The 27,549-nt window shown below is 40.3% G+C and overlaps 1 protein-coding gene across 1 annotated transcript in view; it reads right to left on the bottom strand.

Annotated features, from left to right (window-relative positions):
- TENM4 (teneurin transmembrane protein 4) overlaps window positions 1-27,549 on the bottom strand; it is a 321,343-nt gene that overhangs the window by 288,577 nt on the left and 5,217 nt on the right. The gene's annotated exons all lie outside the window — the stretch shown is intronic.

Raw genomic sequence — 27,549 nt, 5'->3', positions numbered from 1 at the left:
TGTTTCAAGCAGATAAATACAGTGCTTGGAAAAAACAATCCCACTGAAATGGACTGTTAATGAATGATTTATTAGAGCAGCAGCAGCTTTTGCTGAGTTCATTTCTTAATTAACAACCACTAACGAGTTGATGCTGGTATAAAAAGAAACAAAAWTAATAATAATAAATAGAAGAGTTTTGCTTTTTTTTAACTTTGTTTTTCTTTTCTTTTTTAGATATCTGTAGAGTCTCCTGTTTGGTCTCCACAACAGAGCCACCCAAACCCAATTGGCCTCAATGAATGAAGAGGTAACCTGTGATGTCTCCTATCCACATCCAGTYATCCTCTGCCCTTTCCCTGCCTCTCCCTGTGCCAGAAATCCCATTAAAATGTAGCTGCTCAAGAAAAGGGTTCCACCAAGCATCTCCCACTAGCCTCCCATATGGCCATATTGCTGTTGTCAAAAATGCAATCACTGCCTAATATTTGTTTATAATTTGCTTCTAGTGGTGCCTGCTGTATGCAAAGCTGGAAAAGGCTGAGAGGGATAAACGGGCATTTCTTCCCATTGACAAAATAGCAATTTCTTTCAAAAGTTCCCTGGCATAGCGCACAATATGTTGGATTCTCCAAACCCATTTCTAAGAGATCATGGGGTGCTGCATCAGGCCATGAGTCACAGACCTTCACTGAGGTCCAGTGGGAGCTCTGTGTCACAGCCTTCTGTGGTCTCATTCCCCTTGAAAGGTTCACAGCATCCTTGCTCCTTTACGCCAATGCAGTCCCAGTCCAAACAAATGCAGCTTAATCTGAAGGTAGAGGGGTTGTTGTTCTCTGGACAGCATTGTTGAAGGGAACAGACCTTTCTTATGCTTTTTCTGAAAGCCAAGGATGCACTGTCTGATACGCTATATACCAGTGGATTTCATTATAAGTATGAAAAGCCTCAAGTTTGCACCTTTTTGGGGCATTACATCTTACTTATTTGCTTATCTATTCTAACCAATATGGATTTACTCTGTTCTTCACCCACTCTTCCACTCTAATTTCTCTTTGAAGAAGAGTGAAGTGCACAGATGGTTGCAGTGTTACAGATTTAACATCACAAAGAACATGAATAAATGGGAGGAAATATAAGGAAGCTTACAGAAAGCAATGGCTTGTCCATAGTGCTTACAGGAGATATGTGTGTTTGGAAACAGGTCCATGCATACTATTCTATTTTTAGCATCCATATATTCAATATGACCTCATGAGGACAATATAATCACAGTCAAGAGCAATTTGGCAATTTGGCATTGTCACAGAATCATAATCACAGAATGGTTAAGGTTGGAAGGAACCTCTAGGGATCATCTAGTCCAACCTCCCTGCTCCAACAAGGACACCTAGAGCACGTGGCACAGGGTGGCATCCAGGCGGGTTTTGAAGATCTCCAGAGAAGGAGACTCCCAGCCTCCCTGGGCAGCCTGTTCCAGGGCTCTGTCACCCTCACAGTGAAGAAGTTCCTCCTCACCTGGAGATGGAACTTCCTGTGTTTCAGCTTATACCCATTTCCCCTTGTCCTGTCACTGGCCACCACTGAGAAGAGCTTGTCCCCTTCCTCCCTACATTCCCCCTTGATGTACTTATACATATTAATCAGATCCCCTCTCAGCCTTCTCTTCTCCAGAGAAAACAGGCCCAACTCAGTCTCTCCTCGTACCATAGTATGACTCGTACTTGTCTTACAGTCACTTGATGTTTGGACATAATCAAAATAACCTCAATGGCTCCTGAGCACTACTTTTTGAGTGTCACATTCCTGCTGATGCTGCTTTCTCTCCCGTGGACAAGCACAGTCTCACCTAACACTCTGACTGCTCTGGTGCTCATGCTCAGCCAAAGGATCATGGGCTCACTTGGTGGGATAGAGTTTCTCCTCCAAAAAGCAGCCAGATAGAACTAGCTACAAAGACCCTTGCCCACCATGTTAATACATTTAAATGTAGACTTAAATGATTTTTTTAGGAGGTCATGCTGTGGTTCAGGGGGCCAAGAAAGGAAATGATCTTGAATTCCTGATAAGTCTTTTATGGACTTGCCAGACATAAATGCCCTCACTGTCAGGAAAAGAGCAAAAAGGGAAGCTAAATTCCTCCATATACCTAGGGAGAAGGAAAGATAGTGAATGACAAGATGAGATTTTTGAGTGATGGGCTAATCCCTGGATTGTAATGGTATTCCTGAGATAGGCTGAAAATCATACTTCATTTTATTWTGTCTTTGGGCATCAAATCAACTCCATCACTTGCCTGGACCTTCCTTCAAAATAGCAATCCCCGAAAGTGTAAACTTACCAGTTTACATATGCTAATAAAGTCTCAATATGCACTAGAAGAGACCAGTTTTGTTTAAAAAAACARAACAAAACAAAAAAAAATCAATGATAAACTGAAATCATTTTCCCTGTAATCATGAACGGACACAAATAAATCATACTTCACTATTCTTATCTCTGTCATATTGTATATGAAGTTATGCAAGTGTCAGGATTTGAACCTGATTTGAACCAAATACCATTTGAAGCACAGCACTTACCAGCTGTGTAGAACCAGTACAGATTCAAAGCTATATTTTTCTCTGCATTTCTTTAAAATCCTCACAATAGCATTTGGATATAGGATTTTAGGGGTTTTTTTTTGGCAATGTCAAATGACTTCTTAGAAAATATAATTCTTCATAATCTTGCAAGTGCCTTCAACTTTCCAAAGCTGAAGATTCAAACTGGTAGATAACTTCATAGAGAGTGCTTTCAACAAGCCTCAACTTACTCTGGCAGTGATGAGATAATGAACAATTTAAACAAAATGAATGAGAAAATTAAAATTAACAGTTCATAAAACCCTAAACGATGTAGGAAGAGCCTCAGATGAGTTAGAAATATTCAAACTTTTTGAAGGATTTTACATATATCCCAGTGTCTGCGTGTGTATATATAAAAATTCATARGCCTGTTCATAATAACAATTACTTCTTGACAATCTGGAGAACAATACAGACCCTCAAATATTGCACATGTTGGTAATTATATCTCTTTTGTTTATGGATGCAAACTGGAATTACCTTCATGAGAACAGAGGACAATTCTTAACATTAACTGAATGAATCCAACAATCTTTATGTTTTTCATAGAAATATATATATATATATATATATATATATATGTGTGTTTACTCTTTGTATGTACTGACTCATAATTGAGCCTGAGCAGCTTGAAGACAGGGTTATTACGTTTCTTTGCATACAACTGAATGCTCTTGAAAAAAACCTTTAAAGAAATATAAGAGCATCTAAGAGATATATTGTTATGTAGTAAAATCTGGTGACTTCTGGAGTTGTGTCTAGAAGGCAGAGTACTGCAGATTAGGTTAAAAACTCAAGAACGATATATGCTCAGTAGAAAGGGAATAAAGAAGCAGTGACACAATATCTACTTGCCACTTATGTTCTTATTAACTTAATGCAGCTATTGTCATCTGTACTTTATGAGAGAATAGGCAAAATAACCAGTATTTTTCTTCCTGCGTTCTCCCTAGGAGTGTCAGCGTAGAGGATCACAGGATGTGGACRTGATAAGCCTAGTTGACCGCCCCACTATCATCTTAATATCAGTTTGAACTGGGGTGATAGCCAAGACAGCTCGTACAAAAAGAAAAAAAAGGAAAAAAAGTGATTATCAGGCAGCCCGAGCAGATGTTTGAGAACATTTTGTTGCTGTCCCAGAGCTCGAATCGGGTTTGCCAACAATTTCTCAGAGGCTCAGGAATGCAGACTGAATCTGGACTCAGTCAYCCGGACTGTGGAGACAAAGAATTCAAGTTTTTTGTCCAGTTTTAGTCTGGCTCCACCAAAAGGTAGCGTTACCTCATGGACACTGAGGAGCTGCAGACCTGTTACATGCCTTTTCCTCGCCCTGACCACTAGGTCTGCAAAGCAAATCTGTATTTACAAATACTGCCTTTTCTCTCCTGTAATCTCCACTCCTCTGCACAGATCCTGAGCTCATCTGGCAGCACACAAGGTGTCCCAAGAGCCGCTGATGGAAAAATAAAAAGGCCCAGACTTGATTCAGTGGTGCTTTGCAACTTGAAAAATCATTTATATTGGTGAAAAGGGGCTTAAAATAGACCTAAAAGACTCCTATATCAAACTGAACTTTTTATACCCTTTCGGAATCTGATTTTTTACTAATATAYGACTAGTTAAAATGCAAGGCAATGAAAAGTCTGCTCCTATATGAGATTTTTAGGCTCCAGCTGGTAGCAACAGAAGAATCCTTTAGAAGCTAAGCTGCTTCCTATTCAATATTAACTTTACACAAGGGAAGCCTGATCATGTGCTATTAAAGTCAATAGGATTTTTACCACCAACTGTAATGAGTAAACCGTCAAACGACATGCTTTCTTCTCTCCCTTCTTCTCTGCCCCGTAGGTTTCTCATAATCTTTCCTCATCTGACTTTTCCCTGATTTTCTAAACTGCCATCACCTTTTTCTCTGCCAGTGCCCCACATGCAGAAACAGGGGTTGAATAAGAGCCGTTGTGCTTGTGCACTTCAAAATTGTAGCTAAAATATTTTTTTTACTCATTCTCAGACAGAGCTGGGTATATTGTGGAGTTCTTAGCAGAGCGCCTTTGGAGACTTGGTGTTTGTTCAAATCAAATTGAAACAGGGCATGAACACGAGTGAACTAAAAGCAATCAAAACCAATATAACACAGCTGGAGAGGCCCAGCTTGGCAAAATGCTGCACATCCTATGCTCCTGATGATTAAATGAACCATGAAGGTTTTTGGCATCTTGTTGCTTTATATTCCAAGGTCCTGATGTTGCAGARAACTTCAGCTATGTCTCATTTTAAGCTCCTGCTTATAGAAAGAGGAGATCAATGGGGGTTAAGGCAAAGATTCACGCCATCCAACTACAGACACTTAACAGAATTTAAAGACAGTGGTTGTCCTCTTCTAGTGTGGTCGCTGGAGAAGGACAGAGATCTCCAGGGAGTCGTGTCTTTCACTGAAACTGCTGGAAGGCTTTTATTATGGCGTGTGAGAACTTGTGAAAAATGAGCACTCTACAAGGACAAAACCAGATGATTTCAAACCACATCTCAGGGACCCTCAGAACATTTCTCCCTTTACTGTGGTACAAGCCCTAGATCACAAGGCATGCGCAGACAACTACTATGTCAAGTACTCAGAGACCTGCATGGACATTACAGAGCAAAACCTTGATTCAACTAACCACACACAAAGAGCTGTTTTAAACCTGGTTCTTTATAATTAAGAAAAATACGTGTTTTGACATAGTAAAAGAAACACAAGAAAAATCAAGCATGACTGTGTCCTTATTTTCTTCCAGACCGGAAGRAAATGATCTAATTAGTTTATGGACAGTGTTTGTCCCTCAAGATCACAGGCTGGACTTGGAGAAGAAAAAACTCCATCTGAAGCTGCTCAGGCTTTTTGTGTCCTAAGTGAGTTCTGGTATATATGAAATGAGTTGTGCAGAGTAAAAATAATATTTAAGAAATATGTTCTCCACCCAAACTCTGCTAATGAAGGCAGTCAGCTCCAAAGAATCTAAAAATTGCTCTGTTTCCAGCTTTGTAAAGGGAGCTGTATGGATGAAAAAGTAACTAGTTCTTTCCTAATGCAATTTCACTAAGGCCCTTTTCTTCTGTATCCCTGATGCTAAGACATACCTTCTCTCAGGTATTCTTCTCTCAGATACCTTCTCTCAGGTATTCATGGGGGAGGCAGGAGCCCTGCAACCATTTCTACACTTTTAAATGGCCTCCATGTGTTTGGGAAGAGCAGCCAAAGGCCACATTTTTCTAGCTGTGCTGGAAAAATCAACTTATCAGTCCAACAAGAACGTCAGCCCAACATAAAGGATGGACTTGCACTTGGTTACTTCTACCCTTCAGAGATCTCCACAGATCGTTCAGCTATTTATCATTCAGCTATAGCATTTAAACCCATGGATCCTCATCAGTGCTCACCAACACTTCCATAGCAGTTCCAGGAATGGAAAAACTAAGGGGGTAACAACCACTGCTCTGCGTCCCACAGCCCTGCACAAAGCGCTGAGAGGAGAAGAATAAGATAACAGAAGAATTTTGAAATGCATATAAAAAATAGATTCTTGGGGTTGTCTTTTTGATTGATCTACCTGAATATGGCCTCTTGAACATTAACGTGGTTGATGAAGATTCAAATGTCACTGTTCTGATTTCAGCTTTCTGAACTGCTTTGCAAGGATGCTCTGTCTTAACAGAGTACCCTTCTTCCATCCTTTCTGCTCTCTTGTTCTGCCTCTTCAGAAGTCATGTAACCAAAGGACTTGGTATTTGAGTGGGAGACCTGCAGGATTGGGCCATGAAGACGCAACACGTAGGGCTCATGGAAACTTTATGGAAGTCACTGAGAGTGAGATGAGGCTTCACTAAATGATTCAAGCAGTGAAACTAGACCTTTGGTTTTCCTGATAAAATTAAGTGGCTTTGACCTGTAGATGATGGAAGCTTCCCTAGCCCCTTATTATTTGTGTCAACATTTTGATCACAAAATACCTTGTAGATTTTTTAGTTGCTTATACTTTCTATTTATAATGTGCTCTTTCATCCTAACTTTCAAACCCATATTTAGTTTCACATTAATTCTTTGGGTATTATTATATCCAATTCAACACTGAATAAAAAGATATGTTGAACTCAAGGGCATCTACTAAGTGAGCTTCACAGCTTGGATGAGACAGCAGGACTCCTGACAACTAGACTGTTATTCTAGCCACTAAACCACATTCCCTTCTTTTGCCTTATGTCTGCTGGGAATCATCCATCAAATAACTTTCCTGCATTTCCTTTTATTGCTTCCCAGGTAATGTTTATTGCTTTGAAAGTAACTAATTGATGGTTGGGGCTGCGCTCAGATGCAATTAAAAGAATATTCCCCCCCCCCTTAAAATGCAGAGCATCCCTGAGATTCCTAATCATCTGAGTTTTATAACTGTTTTATTGCTTTCCAAATATACAGTGCTCATAAAAAAGGTAATTGGGTCTTTACAATAATGCCATTTCCTAATGTTCACCAATGAGGGAAAATTATCATCATGTAGCAGAATATTATGTTTTAATTGTTTTGCTCTCTTATCCCGAGTCAAAAGTTTTGAGGGCAAATGTTAGATATAAATACTGAGCTATCACTCCCAAGAAAAACAGCAGGCAGGGGTGATGGTGATTCTGTTAAGCAGAGAGCACCCACAATGAAGGAAGGATGACAAAAAATATACGGACTGATAGCTTGAAACAAGTCTAGGAAAAACATGAAATAATAAGTGACTGGATTAAAGTCTTACAAGATATGGAAACTGAAAATCTTTTTTTTTTTGTCTTAGTCTTAGACTTCACAGATGGTTCTGCCCAACACAGGTACATTAAAACTGTTTATTTTGTTCAGTCTCAGCGTAGATGAAAGTGGTTGCTGACTGGACATGGGAAGAGACACTGTGCAAGGATGGGAGGTTATAGATATATAATAATAATCAGATATAAAGATATAATAATAATCAGAGCACCAACATTTTACAAAAAGTGGTGGGTTTTTTGGTGCTCTGATTATTATACTTTCTGATTATTAATTTTTTTTTGGTCTTAGATTTCAGACCCAATTGCTGCTGTTTTTCGGAGAAGCAGAAACACGATTGGGTCTGCAAGGCCTGAGGCCATTTTTGGAATATAAAGCCCTGTTTCGGCTCCCTGTGTGCAAGGCGGGCACAACAATCTCTTGCGCTGGCAAGCACAGAAATCCCCTCGGGGCAAGGATTGCTCCTCACTGTGAAATGAGCAGCACTTTGCCCAGCAGGACTTCAACTTTTCATTGAACAGCTTGAATTTGTAGCAAGGTAACAAAACGWAAACTGAAAAAGTCACAGTGCTTGGGTGGATGGATTTCAGGACACGTTTGAATTTCCCGTTTCTGCATTTCTGAGCTCAGCACAATGCCATCCTTTCCGTCTGCAATGGTTTACAATTAAAAAAAAAGCACTCTGCTCTCCGGCACAGAAAGAAAGCCTTGAAATGTGGCTATTTTTGATGCTTTCCAGCCAGTGCAGCTCTCAGCCCTATGAACTGGTGGTGTATTAAAGCAGGTGCTGCCGTTATGAAGAAGTGACCTGTCTGACACAGCTCTCCCTGGCACATTACGCTGGATACTGCAGCCCTAGGGTGACGCAGAAATGAAAGAGGAACGTGGGATTAAGAGGGATGTTCAAGGTCAGCAACTCTATCCCTCAAATAGGAGAGGCAACATCTCATACAAGTCTGCTCACAGCTATATTAATACCCTTCCTAAAACCTGTTATATATATATGCAGGAAAATATATATGTGCATATATATATGTGTATATATATATATTTGTCCAATTTGACAGCAAAGAAATTCCAGACCTCATTCCCTAAACAGAAAATATCTACTTTCTTGTCTAAATTTATTTTTGGCTTATTTGCAGTCATTTGTTCTTGTGCCAACATCATCTTTTACCTTAAAGACCTCTGCTCCTCCCTGATGTTTACCTGGCTGGTATATTTAGAGGCTGCAATCAAATCCTCTCTCTGCTTGCTCCCCCTGTCCTCGCTGTGAGAGATGAAACCAGACAGGCTCCACAGTAACCCTCATTTACCCTATGCCATAGTCATCCAAATGGCCACTTTTTTCGCAACTCTTTCAGTCTAAATTTTTCTTTTTTTGGTCATGTTCATCAGAAAATGGGGGAAGTGGCAGGGGAAGAGAGGCTGAGGGTCAATATTGCTGTGAAGGAAATGAAAGCCTGGAGGGAGGATGTGATCTGTGCAAGCTGGCACAATAAGAGGCTGAAGCAAGAAGAGAATTTTGGCCCCCTGACTCCAGGTCCACCACTGTTAAGCACCTTTATTGCAGACACATCCCAGTCTCAGCAAAAGGTTATGAAGGTGTGAGACACCTGGATCTCAAAAACAGTATTTCACCCTGTGATCTTCTAAGTCTCATCCAATTTGCTTGTGGAATGAAAAATCTAGCAGGCAGCGGGTTTGATGGCTGTGCATATTAATATGTGCTAAAACAAGAGCTCTCATTATCGTCTCCAATGTTTGCTTTTCCCTTTCGCCACAGCGATAGTGTGAAGGTTGCAATTAAGGTCAACCACAGTCCATGTTTATCGCTTTATTCCTAGATTTTGAGTTATTGATATTGAGCTTGTCCAGGAAATCAGTTCGGTGCAATGTAAAGGCTAATCGATAGCTGGCTGCTCTTTTTGCATATTAAAAAGATAACCTTACAAGAGGGGGCGGGGGAGAAATAAACCTCAATGCCTTTCTACTACTAAGTGAAATCTTGACAAACTCTTGGACAGTTGTTTTAATTTATTTCTACACCGTCTTATTCCCTACAGTGGTCTTTAATGGTCAAAGCAGGTTTCTTTCTATTTTTCTTTTATCTTTTTTTCTGAAGATGAAAAAAGTACACACCACAGAGATATTCTGAAATCTTCCGTGTGGATTTTCTCTGTGCATATCACTGGATTGTCTTCCTGGTCATGAGATTTCAGGTATGAAATAGGTACTATGATCCAATGGTCTTGGAGCAGTTCTGTTGTGCAACTGGATGCCATTTCCTAAGACCATATCACATATGTCCTCTGTTAACCTGTCCTCTGTTTAAGATTCWTCTCAGTCATTATTTTTTTTCGTAACACCCAGAAATTTCCCAAGATTTTGCTTTTCATGCTTCTACCTGCCAATATTGCCTCCTGCACGCTCCTGCAYTGGGTGCTGTATAGTTCCTCTCCCTTTCCTGTCCTAATGTTGTTACAGGATATTGCTGTTTGCCAAGAATTGAAAGATGCTATTTAAAAGGATGCTGGTACTAGGTTGACTGCTGTTGAATTTCAGAGCCACAGGTACAAATATTCCTTTATATTACTTTCATGATAACAGTGTCCCCAAAGGATCCTCTCGCTTCAGATGCTCAGTCCCTGGTCAGTTTAGATCTCATTGCTCATCTGTTAGCTGTAATAATACAATCGTGCTATAGCTAAACGGTGCCTTTTGTCTGATACATTTTACAGAATATGGGCAGCTGTCATAGAGAAGCAGGTGGGAAGCTGAGTGCTGGGACTCTTTTTAAAGTAATTTCAGCTGACATATATTTAGTGAATCCATCCTCCTGGTAAGGAGGCACAGTCTGTATTATATACAAGAACACACACAACTAGTGAGAAAGGCAGGGTCAGGTACAGGGACCAGCCGGGACCAGCTGGGACCAGCTCTCTCTCTCCATTTTGCTTGGTTCAGCTCAGTCCCTGAGGGATGCCCACTGCTGCTGCTATTTTAGGACACACTTTCTGTATTTCTGTGGCAATTGAGGAAATCTGTCTACAGACGTGTTTTATGAAGCTCCCATTTTGATGTCTGGTTGGGTGCAATGTCAGTGACCCAAGAGCAGGCTAAGGCCTTGAGAAGAGGCATCCTGTTGGTCCAGAAGGACATGGTAAAGGTAGCCACTGTGATACCCATGTTACTGATAACTAGAGCAGACTGTGATCAAATCTATCTGCAGAAGAGCTGTGGGTTTGAAGAGTAGAGAGTTTTTGAGAGGCAGCAGCGGTGTCAGGGAGGGATAAGGAGACACTCAGGATGTATCCACCTTGTTCAGCACAGCTGAGATTGAGGGACCCTTGAGTATTGGGCCAACCTGTGTCCATGGTACAGAGCATTCATCTCTCAAGATATTATGCGAGATCCTTAAGGCGAGACTAACTGGCCCAGGCAATAGCTGTGGCAATTATTCTGATGAGCTACACTGGTACTACTAGAGCTATCTCATGGCCTCTGGGTGCTACAGGTCTTACGAGCCCGAAACACCTCAAACAGTTGGCCAAAGGACCTGACCCTGAAGCAAGACCTGTGGTTTTCTTGAACTCTATAAGCAAGTCAGGATGCCAGGAGGTGAAATCTGATGAGCAAGAAAGGCAATTCAATTGAAAGCATGACAATGAGTCCAGCTAAGAGAGACTGCCTTGCTAAAGTCATACCAATACAGTCAACACAGTCTCCAATGACTTCTACTGTGGACTGTCATTTCCCCTTCCCACATGGGAACAGGCTTTTTTGACTGGTTTGTGATCCATCTGTAGGAAATGAGGTTTGTAGAGACAAGATCTATTGTGATTTTTCAATACTTCAAGTATGACTGATTGTGATGTGCAGGCCAGAGGGAAAGCGCAACAGAAAGTGAGAATGGTGCTGACCTTGTCACAAGCCGAATGACAAATTCATGTTTTCTAAAAACAGTATCTTGTCACCACTACAAAGCAAGGCTCAGCTGTAGACTTAGTTTTGCTTGTAAAGCTCATCTCCATTCCAAGAAAACTCACCTGATTCGAAGTTGGCAATGCAGTAAATCTGAACTACCCTGTTTAAAAGCAGGTTTTATCCTGCTAACATGGATAAAACTCAGAAGAGCATAACTTACCACTTCACCAAATCACAGAATGGTCAAGGTAGGAAGGTACCTCTGGAGATCACCTAATCCAATTCCTCCTGCTTAAGCAGGGTCACCTAACAACTAACATGGCCATTGTCCAGTGTGCCACTCGGGTAATGCCCTCAGAAAGGGCAGACAAATTCTATTACTATTTATTTAACAATTCAGGATGAAGCTGAGCTTTATGGCAGTGCTAAAAGTCAAAATATTTTCCTTCACCTATATGCTCAGGGAGCCTCACATACCTGATAACCATGGCAATGTGGACACTGTTATTCAGGACTTACTTTGCAGTGCTGCTGCTCTTACTCCAGCTTGATTACTTGCAGTTSAAATGCATTTTCCCAAAGCTAGCTCTTCAGTGAAGACAGATGCTAAGAGCGAAAGACCCTTCTGTTGTGTGTGTGTGGGTGACCAGCGTGACTATACATTCATAGAAACAGATGGAACAGTTTATACTACAGTACTCGTGCATATTTGGTTTGTACTTGAATGAAGACTAACAGATGCAATGTGCTATTCTATTTTTTAGGAAATATATGATTAGATATGGTTAATTTGCAGAGGGTAATGAGCTACATACCCTTATTAAGAAGTCATATATTTATGTACTTTTTAGCAGAAACATCTTTCTCTCAAAAAGGGGGGGTTCTCTTTCAAGAAGTTTTTCTTTTGGGGTTTGTTTGTTATATTCCTATTCCTACTTTTCCAACATTGCATTCAGATTTTTATTACAAAACCCAAGGAGTGGGATACTGAGGGCTGCCTTGTGATTCTCCAGAATTTTGCACTATACGTCTAGTAAAATGTCTTTTGTACGGACACACCAAAATCRTATTTTTTCTTGCGACCATCTCTGGGAAAACCGCATTTCATTCTCACTGTGCTGGCAGCCTCTTCAGCATCTTAAACCTGACTGACCTTGATATTTCAATCACTATATAATGAGAGAGTAGGTGAAATATTACTAAGGGGACACCTTCTTTAAGGCTGCCATTTGCTTTGTGTCCAAAGCAACTGAAGCAGTACTTCTGTTTTCATTAACAGCTACTTTGGAGTAGGTTTTGTTTTTGCTTCTGTGAAAAAGAAAACTGATATGCATGTATCTTTTCCCTGGATTTAATAAATCAGATTCAACAGCTACCAGAGACAGAAGGTTTTTTTTTTACCAGTCTCATAAATTCAGTGGTCTGACCCCATTTTAGGGGTAAACTCTCATTTCTTGAGTGCTTCAGAGGGCGTGCTGAAGTCAGTAGTGCTCGATCACTTCCCATTCACTGCAGATCTTAGTATTATTTTTGAGTAGACTCAGGGGACTGGGTGTCAAACTCCTGAGCACTCGTCCCAGTCTTGCCAGGCAAAAAGTGGACAGAGCAACCAGCATGAGGCAGATATAGTCAACCAGAGTGGAAATGCATCACAAGTCATGTCAGTCTACAACTGTCCATGCATGTCCTCACTTACTTCCCAGGCTTGCACATCATCATTTGGCAGCAGCTTTTTCAGGTTTACTTGTCATGACTTTTAGCAAAACATAATTATGACACCAGGATATTAATGTTGGTAACGTGGAGGATGATAGTTCATTTGGGGCTAAGTATTCACTGCGTTAAAGTGCTGTGAGATTTTTTAATATCCATGTAGAAGAGCAAATATCAAAGGCTCCTTCACAGGAGCTACTGATACTGTCTCAAAGCTATGTTTTCCTGTCCTGGCGGGATGAAAAGCCCTATGGATTCTACTAATCCAGTCTAGTGAAAGCACAAGTCCTCTCTGAACTCTCATTCAGGCTCAAGTCACTCCATCTTGTGTCCACCTCCATGCCCAGGTGTTGAACAGAAGCAACTTGGCCTTTTGGTGACAGAATGTCTTATCAGACCTCACCTATCTCAAATAAGTCATACTGACCTACATGTAGCGTCCTTCCATACACCTCTCAGGTAAAACTTCCAGCGATTGTACTAAAATGTGCTGAACTTGCACCATATTTGCCAGAAAAGAAAAAAAGCAAGAAAGAAAAAAGAGAAAGATAAGGAAAATTAAAAAAAGAGCACAAGGTTTGTCTTGACTTTTATATGAGAGATAACTTCCTTTGTAGGATTGGGAAAGGAGGAAGGAGAGTGATAAACATCATTACCAGCAAGTAATTTTTCCCTTTCTGATGCAGCTCTGCAGTGAGTTTGTTATCTGCCTGCATGAGAGATCTTTTCAAGATGTTGCTAGTCCCTAAGGAAGTGAGAGACTACAGAGATGTCCCAATAATAATAATGGGGAAAAGTCAGGGGGGAGAAGATGTCTCCTCTTAGCATTTGACAAAACACTTTCCTCCCCCTCCCAGTGCTACTCTCCTAAGCAGTTCGGAAGGGAAATGAGTTTGCTTGCAGATATTTTTGTTCTCTAGCTAGAGAAACAAATGTGTTCACTGAGTATAGCTCTGCCAAGAAAATAAGAACATGGGCAGAACTTTGAATGGAGTCACTGATGGGAATGAAGGAGAGAAACAGTTTGCTGACTGAATTGCTCATCAGGAAAAAATAAAGGTGAAGAAAAGGAGGTAGAAAGTAAGAGCTGTTTGAGTAAAGATACTGAATGCGCAATCTGCATGGTACAAACTGTAAATTCTGAGAAGAAAATGGATGTGCTTGAGTCATGCAATAAACCCTTTATGGCCTTGCTATATGGGAAATCAACCGGGTGTGAGGTCAAGGCTTTAATCAAGGGCCTGGCATGAGGGCTAGTGAGGGCTAGCATGACCAGGAGGGCCTTGTGATGAGGATGTCTCTGATATGGAGGAGAAAGAATTTGTAAGACCATTTTCATGGGTTGCAGCAAATATCCAGACACCAACACGTACCCAGGAACAAAACCAAGATCTTCTGTTCTCTCTCTTGCCATACAGGTTGACCTCTCCTTTGCCTGGTACGGCATCTCAGGAAGTTTATGGCATGTCATGATGAGGATAATTATTGACTGATTCCTAACTACCTACAGGACCTGGGCAAACTCTGACTCTTGGTGTTTCTACACCAGCTTTCCTAACACAGTGACATGCTTGAAATCTCCCCTGCTAGAGTTCTTCTGAGTTCCACACAATTCCCATCATTTCTACTTCAAAATAGTGGGAAACAGCACCACTAACTAGTTTTTGGAGAGCATTTTTACAATTGGAAGGTATCTCAATATATTTCAGAAAACATATATAGAGGTTCTGTTTAATTTTTGCTTTCTTTCATCTTTCTCTGGAATCGTATTCACAGGCTTATCTAGACTTGGAAATGAACCAGTATAATTATTCCAGGAAAACTATTTGGAAATAATTCATTTTGAAGTAACTCTCTGTGGAATCACAGTGACCAGACAGATTTGCATGCCAAAAAAGAAAGGATGCAGAAATAATTATTCGAGAACAGCCATATCAGTAAATTTCCAATTGGAGAGAAGCTCAAAGACACAGGAAGGAAGCAAACTCTATTGTGTCTCTCCTTCCTTGCAGCCCTTGTTTTACAGCTGAATAAGCAATAATGAGGCTGTAGATCTATGTCTTCTTCTTACAATCCAAAAGGCTTTAGAGAGTCTGCTGGATGAATTTCAACACTCTGTTCAAGTCCAAGGAGGAAATAAACTCTTCCAGAAATTCACCAATCTTCCTTTTTTCTTCTTTGAGTCTGGCTGTAGCTCAAAGGAACCTTATGGACCATCTGTCCCTCCTATCCTCTCAACCCYCACATGCCACCATCGATAAGACATCAATCTGTGAAGCAGTTCTGGGAGAGATTTTTTAGTGGTTTCTCCAGGAAAGCATCCGAGTCATTGCTCTGCAGAATCTACATGTTCTCTGTGTGCAGGGAGGAGAAAGGGATGTCAAGATCTCCCTCATCTTTATCATGTTTGCATCTTCTCCTGAAGAATGCAACATTATTTGCAAGAACTTTAGGCAAAGCCAACAGATGATTTAACTAAATACAGTTCAGGAAGGACATTGGTTGGTGGGGCAATGGTTCATAAGACAATTTAAGGCTTGGAAAACACACAGTGAGAGACTCCAGAAGCTGAAAGTTTTTAACTTAACTAAGAGAATGTTAAGGGCTCAGCTCATCATAGTTTATAGGAAAATGAATCTATTGGTGYTGGACTCAGAACTGTCATGCTTGGATGACTTTGGGAATGCTTCTTGGTATTTTGCCTTTACCTTGTGTGCTTATATGGGACCAAACGCAGTGCGATGCTAAGAACATAAGCCCTTGGTGTCACCAAGTGTGATAAAAATGTCTGGAGTGTGCACTTGTTTCAAAGTCAGGATTGTGCTTCTTCTTAAAAGTTTCCAAATAAAGCTTTGTTTAGAAGCGATAAAATACCTCCCTAGTAAAAAAACACCAATCATAGATACCTTGGGAAATTGTTGGGCATGCATTTTACAGAGAGAAGGAACCGTTGACTCATTCACTTTGAACTCTTCCATATCACAGCTCCGTTTGCCCAGCTGTCCTCGTTCCTTTTGTTTGCCTTCCAGCAAGACATCCAGCCTTGAGTTGAAAGACACCAAGGGCATCACACAGAGGTGCTGTTGAAAGGCTTGCTTACCCTGACCCCGTGATCCTTTACAGCGCTCGTTCCTCCGGGCTGTCATCCCGACACATTCAATAGCTTTGCACTCCTCATGCCGTACAGCCGGGGAGCGCCGCATCTGCCTCTGTTGCTTTACGTGTCTGTGTAGGCTCTGCTCTTACAGCTTTTATTTATATTCTTATTGTTCTATCCAGTTTTAATGCCCACACACTTGAAGCAACCATGATTTTATTTTTTCCTCTAAATCCACTAAAATGTTGGAAAGCACCAGATTGAAATCAAATACCTACTGCATCCCTTTCATTCCCAGAAGGCCCCCACCTCTAACAATCAGTAGAGAAATATCTTTTTTATTATTATTATTATTTTCCCCGTCAAAACATTACCAGTTTATTGCCAGACAAGGACTTGGCTTATCCACAAACAAGGAAGGGGTAGGACAGTACGCTCACGGCTCAACAAGGCTCTGCTTCAATTCACACAAATCCCAAGAACTATTTACTAAATAACAGGAGCAGGAACAGGCTCAATAATCTAAAATTCACCTGGGAACCAGCTTATTTGCTCTCAGTTCACATGAAAGGAGATGCCTCTACGCAAGCATATGTGACCTCCATCAAAGGGAATCATGAAAATACCTCATTCAGACATGGAGAACCCATGGCTTTTTTTCTGAGTAGATCTCTACTTTTCGATTTTTCCATTCAGAAACTCAGTACAAGGAAAAGGAAAAATAATAAAAATCTGTCATGATTTTACTGTATCTGAGGATTCCTGTACAGAAGGAAAATTAAGAACTCCCCTCCAAGATCAGTCTGAGTAAACCTGAACCCTCCCTATTACCTGGTGAACAGACAAAAATATTTAGATGTGACTGGGGGACTTGCAGCTTTGGGAAGGGATCAGGATATGTATTACATACATACATATGCATTTGGTGTAAAGATATATGTAATATAAATATAGCAATTATATTTATATAAAATATAAATATATCAATAATATACATATAATATGATCCATATTTCGTATAATAGGGGATGAGGGTGTCCAAGCTCCTCACAAGCAGCACGATGCTCCCTCGATCACAAAATCCACACGTTATGTAAGAGGAAGAAATCATTGTCCTTAAACCATTCACAGCAGGAGGCTTGATTTAAATTGTAACCTTGGCTTAACTAGCCAACAGAGAATCTTGATTCAAATACTCAGTTTTAATCTTGTTTTGCATTTGTGCTTTTCAGTTATTTTCCTTTAAAACTAGTTTGATTCTCACTGATTGGTATAATTTGGCACTTCTCTATCCTAAATCAAACAATATCCTATATCTATACATATTTATTCCAGCAATTATATAGTTTAGCATGCATTTATTCAGATTCTTTTTTTTTAATGAAAAGAAAATGGTGAACAACAGATTTCCTATTCAGCAGATGATTGCTGGATGTCGTGTGTGCGTGTTTTGTTTTGTTTTTCTTTTATTTGGAGTTCACGTCAAGCTGCCTTTAAATGGAAACTGGAATTCAGTTATAATTTCACCCCCTTCCTACCAAACGGAGGGTAGTAAAACTACTTGAAACCCTGGAGATGCAAAAAGAGGATAAAAGTCTTGAGCTGGAAGGGAAGGGGCGCTAACAAAGACTGCGTTGGCCGAGGAGCTAAAATGAAGGAGTATTTAAAAAAATGCTCAACCATGCTGTTTTTTACAGTGCCAAAGCTGACTTAAATAGCTCCCCTGTATTTCCACTACCTACCTGCAGCCACTGGCTCTCACTTGACCCAAATCAGGAAGATTTGGGGACTTCTGTTGGTTTCCCTACCTCAGAGCAACTTGATGGGAAAAAAAAAAATCCCCTTTTCCACCTACAGAAGAAGTGATGCTGTCAGAAGCTGGTTTAACAACTCTACAAACTGGTTTAAGGTGCCTGTCCAAAGACTTTTGCCTATTCAGTTCTTTACCTTTTCCTAAGATGTTGGCAGGTAGCGCCCAGGGGGTTGCAGACAGCCTGAGGATGGTTTTAAAGCCTCTAGACATTTCTTCTGCACTTAAACCAGAGTCTGGATTTGGTTGCCACAATTTCACATGTCATTTTAAAGAGTTTGTTCATTGCAATTCTTAAAAGCACACGTAATTTAGATTAAATTAAAGCTGTTTCCTGAGTTTGCTGCATCTGAAGTTGGTTGGAGGTGCTTAGTRTGGAAAGATCTCACCCATGGACACAGCTATAAGATGGGGGGGAAGAAATAAAACGAAACAAAACAAAACAAAATAAATAAATTTTAAAAAGACACTATCTTTTTGGGGAGGAGCTCAGGAAGAGCCCTTCATGCTCAATTTTCAGCAAGTGCCTGGGGTGTCTATGCCCATTGCAGGACCCTGGAAGCTCTTGCAGTCTCCAGGGGAGTTTTTTGTGCCATGGCCCCTGTGACACTGTTTATTTGACACACTATCTCACAGTTGTGTGGCTTGCTTCTCTATAATAGTGGCAGCAGCAATAATGAAAAGCAGCTTTTTTTTCCCCCTCTCTCGTCCCATCAAACATGCTCAGTGCATGTTTGAGGCACTGCCTAAGCCAATATCTTAAATCCTTCTTGCACCCAGGATTCACTTAATATATTAAGGGATTAAATTTGAGTGCATTTGCCTTGTTTGCTTTTATTTGTCTGTTCGATAAGAAAAAATGAGAGGGGTCCAAAAAAAAAAAAATTACATCTTCAATTCATAAGAGGGAATTAAGATGAAAAAGAAGAAGAGAAATGAAGTGACATAGCCAAGGTTAAGCACTGTCCGGGGCRGAGGCATGGATTAAATGATTCAAACTGCAGCCCAATGCCTATATAAAAATTATATATATCTCTCCATATGACTCAAAAAAAWCCATGCTGGTCCATGCTGGTAGGGACAAAACAGAGCAACAGAGCAACAGAGCAAAACAGAGCAACTGGCTCACAGTATAAAATTAAAGTTCCAACAACAGTTGGAACAACAGGAACAGTTTCAAGAAACACAGAAAATTTTGCAGAATTAGGGTTGAATTTGCAAAATTAGCTGTTGTCCTGCATAGAACAACATGACATCATGTAAGAGTTAATCAAGAACCCTTGAGATAGAAAGCACCGAGATTTTATTGACCATGCTCTTATGGCAGGAGCTTTATAGGGACCTTGGCATGCACCTCTGGGCATGGGTTTGCAATGGCAGGAATGGACTCGTCCACTCGTTTGCAATGGCAAGAATTGCTTCATCCTCCCTTTGCTGTTGGAGATACATCTTTGGGTTAAAAAAAAGCAAAACCAGCTCCCATGGAGGAGCCTGGACCTGCTATGGAGTAAGACACTGTATGGTGGACCTATATGGAGATGTAGTGGTCCAAGAAATATAGACATGAACATCTAGAGATGCCAAAGCAAGGAGGTGTTCCTTGTAGAGAAACAGCACCTTTCCCTATACATCCTGCTCCTTGCACACTGGTGCTGCCCCTGAACAGCAGGGAKGGAGCAGAAAACAGAGAAGAGGCAATGGGGAATATTCCAGTCACTGCTTACACGTGCACATCCCAAGGAAACGAGTTGGAAGCCAAGCGTTGCCATTACAAGGATCCAAGGTTTGTTGATAACTGAACCTGTCTGCATCCTCTCTATGGTGTTTCACACAGAAAGCAGAAAGCAATTTATGTCATGCAGAATAGTATTAAAAAGAAAAGAGAAAAGGAAAAGAAAGAAAAATACAAATTCCCTTTAAGAGTATTTSTCAATTTTCCAGCAATATTGTTCAGTGCAATTATTTTTTATAAAATATTCTCCCTGACAAGACAGTTAAAGTGGCCAAGGGAAGGACAAAATTAAACTGCCATTGAAAACAATAATAAATTTTTATCTGTTAATGTTGTTTCTACAAGCCCTCTCCACCAATATTCCAGCTAAGAGTTAATTCAGTTTGGGWTTTTTTTTTCTTTTTGATTGTTTAATAGCTTCATTACCACCGCCACCACCACCATCTTCATTATTATAGTATGAAACTCACACACTAACTTACATTGAACTGTAATTCATTACAGCAAAATAAGATTGTAAAAAGGTTTATGCCAGTGTTCTTGCAGACACAGGTTACAACGATGAAGAAAATTCATCTTCTGTGGACATTAAAAAATGAAGGGAAGACTTATTCTGCACTAGAGACAAGAATGCCAGGGACAAGATATATCCACCTCAGCAATGAGTGGGAGTTCCTTCACCAAACAAAATYCAAGTATTACCTCTGATCACTCTTGCAACAGTTGAATTTGTAGGTCCAGATTATCCCATCCAGATTAAAAAAACTAAACATGGAGCACAGGTGTTGTTGGGTGCCTCACCCTGAGGTAAGCTGGGTGCTTCCAGAGGGAGACCTGAATCCCACTCAAGACACTGACATTGTGTTTCTGGGTTTGAGTGTTTTCATAACCTCCTGAMAAGAGGTTTGGTTGACCATGGAGATTAAGTTTCCCTTGCCTTGAACCCCACCAATTTCCCATCCTATCCAGGCAATACTTTCCTGGCACTCTTGTGGAGAAGCATGACCACCTTCTCACTTTCAGAGAGCACTYCAGGGCTAATGTCAAGAAACGACAAAAAAAAGATGAGAGGACAGAATATGAGAGAGATCAGGAATTCATCATCAAGAATGGCTGTGCCTAGAAAGGTGGAACACAGGTAAGGAAGATGTAACAGCCTTCCAGAGAGCCATTTTTTCACTGGAGAACGTAGCATTTGGGAGTGATGTAGTTAAACTCTCCATTTTAGGACTAACATTCTTTGTAATATTAGTATCTTTATGGTTGCAGAGTCAGAAGTCACATTTCTTTCCCTGACCTCCACGTCTCAGGTGACCATCTCATCTCCAGCTATTTTTATAAAGGTGGCTTCAGTGGGTTGCAAAATCCAAGTAATCACAATGTATTATCAAAATGGGGTATTGCTTGTAAATGCTACCTGGGGAAGGAAGTGTAAAAAAAAATGCAAGTACTGCAACAGTTTGGATTAGTGAAAATCTACTTCAGGACCAGCTACTCATTTTGGTAGTTTTCCAGTGCTGTTTGTTATCATATGCAACTGATGCCCAGTCTTTTGTGTTAAGGCTCTGCCTAATTTTTATTTCAAGCTGAAACATCTTGTTAATATTAAGGTTACAGCTGATAGAAGCCAAGTGAAGAATGACAGCCAGCAGATGCCTGATCTTGACCTAGTAATTCTAATTTATTCTTGTCTTCCTATACTCAAAAGGCATAATACCAGCTTAAGAAAATCGAGCACATAGCACATTCTTTCATTCTTTTTTTTTTTTTAATATTTATTTTAAGGATTTTTTTTTAAATGTCTGTTCTGAACTCCCTGGAGTCTGAGTATCATATTTTTGCCTATACAATTTGCAGAAGAAGCATGTCTGAAGCACACACTCATTTACAGGAAGTACTTCATAATGCACTATTTAATTCAAAAAAAAAAAAAAAAGAAAAGAAAAAGATGATGTTGCTGCAGCCACAGTAACAATATTAACAATAGACTGTATGAAGCTAGAGAGGAAATTAYTCAGCAAAACGTGGCAATAAAAAGAAAAGTCAACATGCATTATATCAGAAGGGTTTTAACAAATAATTTGTGATGCTAAGATTACACAATTCCAGTACTGCTAATTGCACTGATATATTGAATTGTATTTTGGGCCAGTGATTTTGGGTCAACATGATTTGGGGAATAGGGAGGTGAAAGTAAAAAATACAGAGAAAAAATACTTGCAGTGCAGAGGTTCAGAACTGACTAGAAGCTCCTGGAAAGACCCCTGGAAGTGTGTATAGACCCCACTAGAAAGTGAGCAACACACAAGCATAGGGAACAAGTCCATGGAAATAATTACCATTTGATTATCTATTGTAAAGAAGCTTTGAGGAGAGAATATTTAGAAAAARAGCTGATGAAATTCTGGAGCATGTGCTTTGATCGTCATGACAGCATTCTGATTTAATAAGAAGCAGAAATCTATATGAGAAACCTGGTGGTGAACAGCATATAGCAGCATGTTTAACCAGGAGTACTTTGTACCAAGCTGGCACTCAGGCTCTTTTTCAAAAACAGTTAGTACCAACACACACCTAGGACCTGATCTAGCATCACTGATATCAATGGGGGTTTTCAGAGCCTTCAGTGAAGTCTGTGTCAGACTCCCTTGAATAAGAGAAAGCATTTTTCAGACTTCCTAACTACGTGGGAGAAATAAAATTATATTGCTTCTTTGGTGCTTCTAATTTGAAAGGTTTGTCTTTTATTATTTCCTGCCACCACTTACCCTTACGTTTCTAAATATCTTTTACTATTATTCATTTCTATCAAATCTTAACTTCCTATATAATTTTTAAGTGGCAGTAATGGCTTAAGGATGTGGAATCAGAAAGTGTGGGGGGCTCTGCAAGAAATGCTCTATAAGCCATCTATTATGTCAATTAAATAGCAAAGAATTYGGTCCACACTGGTAGAAGAGGCAAAAATATCATGTGAGCTTTTCAGGCCTGGATTACGACTACTTTTCAGTGCTGCAAAATAATATGAGAATTTTCAGGAAAGACAATTTAATGAACCAGGACATATTCACTTGCGTTCTGGTTGTTTTGGTAAGGCTGGGAGAGCAGATATTGTGCTGGCTGCTTTCACGATAGTTTAAAGGCTCATTTAAATGCATCCCAGAATAGTAGTGACTAAAAGAAAAATTATTTCTCTCAGTGGGGTGTTGGTCCAGCTATGTAAAATGAATTGGTGCTCTTAATCTTGTCACCAGTGAGTAAGTGTCTGTATAGCTACAGCCCCAATACCACATYTGGCACTGACTAGTGATATCAGAGGTGAAGCCAAAGACAAATGGACCTGAAGATTAAATTGTCCATCCTAAAAGGGAGCAACCAGTGGATGCATGGTGGAACCRTGCAGATCTGTGCCCAGCAGTGCTGGTCTGACCCCCTTTGCAAATCTGAAGCATTGTCAGGATTGTTTTGGGGAAGAAAAGACACATTTCCCAGCAAGTGTTTGAGTTGTTGATATGCAAAGAGGGAACCCAGCTCTGCAACAATCCTGGAGCCTGAATTTTGGCTTCCAGGGTGGTTAAATCTGGAATTTGAGTTCACATCCACTTATCTCTAGGTCGGCRAGATAAGCAAATTCCACACTTCAGCAACACTTTACGCTGCCATAATTTCTTTGGCCAATACATAACCATTCAGCATGCGGTCCTCTCCAGCGAGCTTGGACCGTCTTGAGCCATCTGATGTTACTTATCCTGTCTGTGAGATCCTGCTGGCCTCTTGATACTACCCACATTCTTCCCGAGAGGAGATGACGGCGGAGAGAAACCTCAGCTCCCCTCCACACATGAGCACAACATTAATCRCTGCCGACTTGCCGAGGAAAAGGCTCCGCACCCTCCAGCTCGCTCGCGTGCTTAACCAACTGCGCGCCTTGGTGGAAGTTAACACCAAAACACATTAAAATGAATCCTTCGTTTGCCCRAGCTTTTCTGAAATGGCTGAAAATTAATCTGTGCTTTTAGAAAAGAGTTGAAACTCCACTTTTCAAAAAAAAAAAAAAAAGTAGTTGGCCCAGTTCTAATGTAATCCTGAAGCGAAGGCGCTGAATAAAGCAATAAGCTCTTTATCRCATTTAAGGCAGACAGAGAAATGTTCCTCTTTTCTTGAGAAAGGATTCTGTGCGGAAATGTCAACATATTTGGGTCAGCTCTCATGTTCAGACCTGTCAGGGGACTATGGACATGATTCATGACATCTCGGGCAGATTTGGAGCAAGATCTCTCACCAAAGAAACAATATTTGGATTTTCGCTTATACACAAGTACTGTCCATCTCCACCTCTGCTAAGAAACACTCTAAGCATGAAGTGCTCATAGACCACCATGAGCAACATACACCCAGAGCCAAAGAAAGCTCAGCAGTGCTACAAGTTATTGAAACTGGAGAAAGAGAAATGCTGAAGACCAACATGCACAATCCATCCAACTGAGGCAGTGCTCAGCCATCCAGCTTATCTAGACCATTCCCAACAGCTTTTTATCTATCCTATCTATCTTTTAGTACTTGAGCTCCCCAGGCTTCTCTAATAATCTCTTCCAGTACATGACATGGACCAGGAAAGGCAGATGAAACTGAAGATGTCTCTGGAACCATGACAAACATCTTGGAATCATCATCCTTTGGGTGATACTAAAAATGCAAGTGGAGAAGTTCCTGAGCCATCTGAGTTAACCTTAAAATTAGTGCTACTTTAAGCTGGACAGGAGGCCTCCAGAGGTGCCTTTAACTGAATTATTTTGTGACTCTGTACTTTTACACCTTTCTGATGAGAAACATCTTGCTTTTAGTACATGCCTAAATGGCTACATTCTCCCTCATTGTCCYTCATGTTCCCTTTCAATGTCCTTTTTACTATGTTAAACACAATTGCTGGCTCAATGCAAAGGCTGTTCAGGGTTACCTGGGGTAACACAAGTTAAATCATCTCCAGCATCAGATCCAAATGACTGCTTTATGTCAATCTTACTGAGAAACAGAGAGAAATACTACAGGGTTTTCTGCTAACTACTGCTATACTTCAAGGACTCAAAGTCCTCCCTGTGCATGGCTTTGAATTGTTCATGTGAGTTGACAATTTCAGCTTAGCACAGATGGTCACACTGCAAAATAACCCTTGAACTTCATTAAGTATCTATGTGAGCAGCACAGTGTGAGTATGTTAGCCAGGGATACAGCGTGGTGACCTGAGCTGTCCCCTCTGTCCCTTTACTGTGCATAGAGACCAGGCAGGTTGAGGTAAAAGCAGTATCCAACTGCAGGAAGGTCATTGGGTCTGTTTGTGGGTGTACGGTTTGATTTCAGGGCAACGCTGGAGATGTAACTTAGTTAACTCTTCATTAAGAACAAACTCTTAACCTACTCAGAATATCCAGCCTCCTGGGAAGCCTGGGAACAGTTTAAATAAAGCCGTGTCTGGCTTTTCATGCCAGCTGYTTGTGCAAGTGATTTATGGACTGCAATATGCCATGGGACCAGATCACTTCATCAGTTTTCTTAGAGATAGACGGGTAGGCTGTGGCTGTACTCATGGACTAGCCTCTCTCTGCCCCTTCAAGGCATCTCCACACCTCAAAGAAAATCAAAGCTTCTCAGAGAAGCCAGATCTCTCATTTTCTAAGAATACGATAAACGTCTCAGTAGAGCCATGCTTTGATGGCTTTGGATTTATAAACATCAGATGCAAATTTTGATTATTTATTTTGGATAAATAATGAACAGCATAAAAATCACAGGCATTAACCTTCATAGGAAAAGTTGGTTTAATGGGCCCCATAAAATCTGCTATTGATGGCAGGTTCATAAAGCTCCATAYTGACTTCAGCTAAAGGCTATAACTTCTATCAATACTGTCAGCAATTAATATTGACTAATAAAGGTATCCTGTAAACTGAGTCATAGCATTAAGTTATTTTATGCTGCCATTAGCAAAATTTCATATCTTCTTGAAAACATTTCCCCTATAAATCTGGGTTTTCTCAAAATAGTCTGTGTGATGGTTAGCAATATAAGTGCCCATAGTAACTCTGCTTCTGTGTAAAAAAGAAAAGCAAAGAGCAATTTTCTTGACAAAACTTCTAAAAGGATTTCAAACACTCACTCTCTCCAACAGCAGCTTTCAAGACGCATACACTTTGTTTGCAAGTGCTTCTCACACCTTTATACGTGCCAAGTAATAACAAAATAAAAATGTCCATATCTTAAGATTCTGTCCTTAGTCCATCTTCTCCTCCTCGTATCTCTTTGGCTACTTTCATACCACAGATTCAACTACAATCTCTATATTGAAAAATGTGTGTCCTTCTCTCAGTTCTGGACAAGTTTGTCTGATTAAGATAGAACCTGGATGATCTCTCTGATATCTTCCCAGGAAAGTCTAACTGTCAAGGCAAGCTTCACAACAGCAAAGATCAAGTCATAATAGTTTCCCTTGAGTTCCATAACCTCTATTCTATCAACATGAATAATACGATTACATATTGTCCACTCTCTTCGGATTTTATGAATGCTACATAGACTGTATTTTTTTGAATATGCTATAGGCTTTCTCATAGAGGGTACCCAACATCTAAGACTGCAAATCATTAGGGACAACAGATATCTGCATTAACACAGCATGTTAAAAAAAAAAAAAAAAGTTATTGCCTACCTTTCTGGTCTTTGTTTTCCAAATCACTATGAAATGGTGACTCAAGTAATGGTTAGTGTGGCACTGCGTTCAGGGAGGGATGTTGTTTCAGAATCAACTTAAATCCTATTGCCTCTGCTATTAGTCTCAGTAAAGCTATTCAATGCATGTGCTGCTGMTGATGTGTTGTTGCTAATATAATTTCATTCGTAAGCAAGTGATCTGCAGGTACAAAGTTGCATTTGCACATGTAGAGATACCATTATGGAAACTAGCAAAAAAAGATTCCAGCAGCTAATGTGATTCTTCTCTCGCTCTCACTTTTTTCTTTTTAAGGGCTGAATTTCTGTGGTTTGCTTCACTTAGTAGCCTTGGAAAGAAATATGTGTGGGGTAGAAACACAGCTGCACATACACCATTGCAAATAATAGCACAGGGGAGGGTCTCACTTGCAAAAAAAAAAAAAAGGGATGAAAATGCAAGGTGTTTATTTTCTTTGAGATTTCTTGGGAGCATGCAAAACTCTTAATTCACCCTGATAATCTCTCAGGTTTTTGGCTAAAACACAAGCCTTAGAAGTAAAATGATGTACACCTTCCACCTGTCCAAATAGGTTCAACCCTGTAAAAGTCTCCATTAAGAAATCTACAAAAAATACTGTAAAGATAATTAAAAAAAAAATCTTGTTTAAACACAAGGCCGTTTATCTTTGAACTTTGCCTAATATATCATTATCACTGAATAGAAACTTAATAAGCTTCTCCTGTAATTTTGTTGGAGTCAAACATGAAATCATGTGGGTGATACATCTCTCACTGTGTCACGGCTTCTCAGGGAAAAGGTATCATCATTTGTCACTATAATAYGGTGGCAAAAAAAAGGAAAAGCATAAAGAGAGCAAGCTATATAGTCATTTTGCATCAGCTCTCTGGGCGGATGTTCCAGCTCCCTGTGACCTGTGCGCAGCAGCTATTTTGAGAAACAGGCGATGCCATAATTGAATTAAAGGTGCAAAGGCATCTTTGGCTGCGTGGATCCCGGGGTCAGGCAGCAATTGAATCTGAATTCTCTCTCCTTCCTACACGGCTCGGCAGAACTGCTGACCATAATGTTCACAGACCTGTGAAACACACGCGGGTGCCTCTGCAGCTGGGGATGCAAAGTTAACAGAGATAAGGAAAAAAGAAAAAAAAAAAAAA

The sequence above is a fragment of the Nothoprocta perdicaria genome, unplaced genomic scaffold, assembly GCF_003342845.1.
Source record: "Nothoprocta perdicaria isolate Ctin4 unplaced genomic scaffold, notPer1 scaffold_146, whole genome shotgun sequence".
In the NCBI taxonomy this organism is placed as follows: Eukaryota; Metazoa; Chordata; class Aves; order Tinamiformes; family Tinamidae; genus Nothoprocta; species Nothoprocta perdicaria.
The sequence above is the reverse complement of the archived record's forward strand: the minus strand, read 5'-3'. Positions and strand labels throughout refer to the sequence as shown.